The sequence below is a fragment of the Ceratina calcarata genome, unplaced genomic scaffold (genome assembly GCF_001652005.2).
Source record: "Ceratina calcarata isolate Rehan_Ccalc_2016 unplaced genomic scaffold, ASM165200v1 scaffold250.2, whole genome shotgun sequence".
In the NCBI taxonomy this organism is placed as follows: domain Eukaryota; kingdom Metazoa; phylum Arthropoda; class Insecta; order Hymenoptera; family Apidae; genus Ceratina; species Ceratina calcarata.
The window spans coordinates 97,524-103,281 of NW_017147019.1; positions in this window are offsets into that span (position 1 = coordinate 97,524).

A 5,758-nucleotide genomic window follows, 5' to 3' on the forward strand; every position below is an offset into this window, starting at 1 on the left:
CATTTCCATTAATTTATTAATCAGAATTATTCATTGTTACAATAAATTAGATTCGAAACAAATAAAATTGATTTCAATAGCAATTCGTTCAGACAGTGTTATGCTTTAGGTTTCCGGTTCGGTAGTTTTACTAAATACAATAAAATGTGATCGCTTATATTTCGATTATATTTGATTAAGGATCGTGAAATAGAAATTCTAAGATTCGTCTTCATTCATTTATTGATCAGTGAACAATTTAAGGTACAAGGATTCGAATCTTCGTAGTTCTTCGCTTGGTTTCATCTATAATTCGTAGTTCTCCGTTTGCTTTTAAAGTCTTGGAAATAGTACCAAACGAAGAACTGAATTTGATCATTCGGTCAAGGGTCATGAAATACAAATGCGAAGATTTATTTCCATTCATTTATTAATCAGAACTTAGCTATTTTTATAGTTCATTAGTACATTTTTTATTTTAGTGAATGTTACGATTCCCTCTCATAATCTGATGATAATCTTATAAGTGGCATGGAAATTGTAATGTGACAGAAGACAAGAAAATTCGTTGGATGACAGATCTCCTCTTATAATTAATCCGTGCCCCAGGTATCACGTCGATCGATAGTGTAACAGTTGAAGAAAGTAGATTTTATAGTTTTGCAAGAGTGAAATGTAGTGAAACGGATGACTTATTAGTTTGAAGAGAATTGCGCCGGTGAGAAAAGTAACAGAGGGAATTCTGGAATTTTTATGCAGCTACTAAATAATAAAATTAGTACGCTGTTAACAGTGCGCCGTGCACCGGCGGTTAAAGCTAATTTAATGATTTTCGTTATTGGCTCGAACATCGTAAAGCTATCCGAGCCCATCTGTTGCCCGCGTAGATTTTAATATCGCTCCACTCATTTGCGCCGCCTGAATCGAACCGAATCGTGACCGCTTCGTACCTAACATGCCGTTTCAGTTTTCAATTCAGCAATCATTTGTTTACAACCATTTTTCCACAGTTCGATGATTATTAACAACGTTTCCATAAATTTGCGTACGATTTGGAAATTTTCCAACTACAAATGGCAAGTGATATTTATTTTTGGGAGTGTCAGCTCTACATTAGTACCAATTTATTTTACAAAACGACTGAACAAGTGACGTTCCTTCGTTACCAGCAGGTTTTATACAAATTTTCATGTAGTTTAGCACGTTCGCTGACAAGCAGTACGGAAATCGCGTGAAATCGACGGGGCAAGGAATCAAAGGGTACAATTAAAGTCACCATTAAAGCGACATCGTCAGGCACGATCCTTTACAAACGACGCGATACCCGTGGCTGTGTTCCACTTTCAACGGGAACGTTTTGTCGCATTCGAGAGGAAGTTGGAGGCAGTACATCAAGTCGCAGGGTTGTTCAATAATTCCGCTGGGTATCGTAAAGGAACAATGAGACGAGTATTGGCCTTTCGCCGTGTCGTTGCTAGCTTTTCCTGGCGCCATCCCTCCGCCCTTTTCTTCGTCCCGGAAGAAAAGAAAGCCGAGAGGGAAGGAGGGAGGTTGACGGAGAGGCAAGTGACACCGGCTCGTTTATTAATAAGCGAAAAAAGAATATGATAAAGGGGGCCGAGGAGAAAAGGGATAGGGTTAGGGGGTGGATGTGAGTGGCGGTCGACCAGTGAGATGAAAAGGATGAGGTAGGGCGGCGGCGCAGCGCGTGACGCGGGGCTTAAGGAAGCCGCCGAATATATACGCCGATCGTTCGCCCCCGCTTTAACAATTCGCGACGCGTCCGCGTTAACAGCGTTACGACAACAAGCTCGAGTTGTAGAAACTTATAACGAGAAAATAATGAACCCGGTTCACCAGGTCTGCTTGGAATGCGAGCCAGTGTACACCCAACCCTCTCGCAAGTAGCTGTCCCCGGTCTCTCTCGGTTTCGCACCGGGTTTAACCACCCTTCCGATTTTCCACTACTTTCCCCCTACCCAATACCCATTCTAATTTTAGTCTCCCCTCCGTTGCATTTGTTCGCTTCATATTTTCGTTCTACCGATCACCTATTCGTTTCGTTTTGCTGGATTTATTCGTTCCTCTTTTTTCTTTTACGCCCAGGGAACTAATATTTGAATGTTGGGGATTCCGAAGGAAAGCAAACCGGGTAGAGAAAAACGGGACGCGGCGAACCCGAGAACGACGCTTGTATTGAACGCGAGAGGACGAATCGAGGAAGGAATTCCGTCCGTGGAATCTGCAACGAACGAACCGAAGACAGAAAAGACTGATGTCTTGTATCCTGTCCCAGAGCGATCGAAGGCGGACGAAAAAAGGGGGAAGCTACGAACAGGATGCCGTTGGTATCCGGAATGGATTACGGAATCGGATGGAATAGCGGACCGGAAAGTCCTCCTTCTCTATTCTAGCGCGACACCTCATCATTCCGCCACGTTCGCCGAGGTATCCTCCGACGTACAACGTGTTTCGATCTTTCCCCGAGGCGTGTACGGTGATTTAAGTCACTGTTTACGTTCCCGTATCTTTCGCAGCCCGAAGATCGCATGGGAATTCCGACTCCTCCCACGTAAATCTATTCCGATATTAGATCAAACATCGTTAGGTTATCGAAAATCTAACAGGAATGATCGAACTCTCTCGCAATTGATACTGATATACATAATTCTTATTTCTAGCAACGAAAATGTCTTTTATTCATTGGTGAATAATCTTAAAAGCGTTCGGGTCGTTACTGTGCGATACGAACGGTAATGCATCGTTAGACGGGACGAAAGGAAACATGGTGTAAACGCGAGATCAGATGAGATGTTCACGATGCGATGCACGAACGAAATGCTTGCCATTGGATTAGCATACTATCATTTAAACAGACATTCCGGATGCGTCATCCGGCCGTCATTAGTAGCTCTCATTGAAGGTCCATTGAAACCTGGATTCAGTCCTACAGACTAATTACAGTCCGGCGTATACGGTATCGAAAGCGAGATTGAAAGGGCTGCGAAACAAGTACCTACTATTTCGCTTCGCGTCACCCATCTACGCGTTTGGTATTGTGTACATTAATGAAACCGAACATTCTACTTTACACCGTGTACACAAGATTCTTCTCGTTTCAGTGATTCGCTTTGGTTTTATTAGATTTCGTTTAGTTGAGATACGTATTCATTTGTATTATACCTGAAGAATTGTCCATTTCAAAGCATACTCATTTCTCATTGAGATTATTATATGATCATCGCTTCTATTTTTTTATTGAAAAAATTTATAATTTAGTGTTTTATTGTATGATCTCTTACGTAATTATGACTATAAGATTTAGTAGAATTTTTCGATATGAAATTATCTCTGATGGTTATTAATTTGGATTATTTCAGATTTTTTAATGGACAATAAGTAAGTTCATTGATAAGGTTTTTAATAACGCTAGACGCTAATAGAGTTTCGCGTGATGGACGTTTATTGTTTCCGCAAAGTGTCAAGAGTCTTTCTTTGAAATTTTTGACGCCGCTGCTCGCCGGACGAGAAGGTAAAAGATAATGCATCCCAGATCAATGATGGTGGCATCGGGGTCGAGTGTTTTTATTCCATTACTCGAGCAACGCTGTCTTCCTAACCACTTACTTAACCCACACACCATCAGCCTCGTTTCCCCCGCGTTAAGGTCGGATGGTCGCCGACAACTCAAATATTGTCCGCCATTCAATTCTCTCCTCGACGCGTGAAAACGACCGTGCCGTAATACCTTCCCTAAAATGTAGATACAACACTCTAAATCTAATTCCCTGCAAGCTTGGCAGTTATCGATTTTTCAATCACCTTGATATTTCCGAAATTCATTGTTTTAGTCGATTCAGTTTTTTACAAGTATAATTGAGTTCATTCATCTGTTCGAAATTAAACAAATTATTGAGCTGAAAACCAGTTTTATAGGACAGGCAATACATGAACAGGAGAATTAAAGAATGCAAGAAATTCTATAGAAAAATTGAGGAAAGGAGGCTTGCAAGGTTTGAAATCTATGCGTCAGCTGTTTTAAGTGTTTAAAGTATCACATTGATAAATGGGGAGGTGGATCGTCGGTAGGAGAAAGTGACAAGGGGAATACATCGGACAACCAAGAGAAATACGAGCGATCCATTTGAAAAAGCACATTATGCTGGTCGGTCTCGTTATACGGGTTGTAAATAAAAAGTTCCCTGCTCGTATCTGCATTTCAACCACACCCCGGGCCATTTGCATCTCATTTCGAACGTTATATCAGTTTCATTAACGAAGTGGACCGGTTGATTGCCATTCCATCGATTACAGTTACAAAACAGGCGCATCTTATCAACTTTCAATAAGATCCTGCGTTTTACTGTGTAGCCATTCAATTACAATCACACATGCGTTAGATGAATGTTACCCGCGGTAGTAAATTTGAAAACGTTCATGGGAACCGAAACACGAAGGAACACTAGACAAAAGGACCAAAACCATCTGCACTTCGCATTTACACACAGAACAATAAAAATATATCCTCTGGAAAAATCAAACCCCCTGCATAGCACATATTAGCCATTGTTTAACATTACGGTAACCAGCCCAACAGCAATAAAACAATTTTACTAACAGCCTGAATCAAAGTAAAGGTAGAAAAAATGTGCAATATAAATGTGCGCAGCAAATCCGGACAAAGGGGTCCATATTCCCATCACCGGAAAATCATAAACAAAGTATACCTGATTTTTTAACTAAGAGGATTCGGCCATTCTCGCACAAAAGTACAAAGTGTTGAAACTACTTTGAGATATTCTTCTGCTGTATTTGTATTTGTTAATAGTAATTAGTAAATTATAGGTGCTGGAATCCGCATTCAATCAATTAACATTTCTATCTCGATAAACGTAGTCAGTGATACTGATAACAATCGGAACAGAGAACAATCTCTGTTTGACTCGGTTCTCAGTGCATCCCATAATCTGATCATTGACTCGCATTCGTTAAACACAGTGAGATTGAGATTTTTCTTCTGCATACAAAAATGTGCATTTGCATATATGAAGGGAATATAAATACATATGTGTATGTAATAATATTACGAATCTGATTTATTCTAAGCATTGTTGGAATAATAACGCAGATAACGATATTGTATACATATAGTTATGTCCTTTTGCAAGAGTTTCGCGTACTCGGAAAACGTATAGTCAACAGTAATTTACAAGTGTAATGGACGTGTCGGAATCCGCACAGTTGCCAAAAATAGTATGCTCGTTCAGAAATGTGTCCTCACGTTACATTGCAATTAACGAATCAATTTAACTTTTATTATTCATACACACGATACATCTACATGCAATAATAATAAGAGCAAAAATGAATGCATGCAAAATAATGAACGTTGCATCAGTAATACATTTGTATGAATTTATTATATTAAATATTGCTGTATTTTTTAAACATTTGTTAACAGAATCCATTAGGAAAAAATGGTCAACGGGCGTCGTCTGTATTACTCGTTCGTCGGGAAGTGTTCTCCGGTACTCGCGAAGAGGTACGGCGGCGTGAAGTGGCACGATCAGAGAGAACAGGAGAAGAAACGCGCAGGTGGTGGCGTCGTCCGAAAACGGCCGCGAAGGATAAGAGAAACCGCGAGGGTTCGTAGGCCGCCGAGGGGTGCAAGTATAGTAGTCGCACGTGTAGGCGGAGCGATGCCGCGCGTCGCGTCGACCGAGCGACGCCGAGCGTCCTGCCCCTAAAACGTCGGGTGGGGAGCAGTGGTGAACGCAGT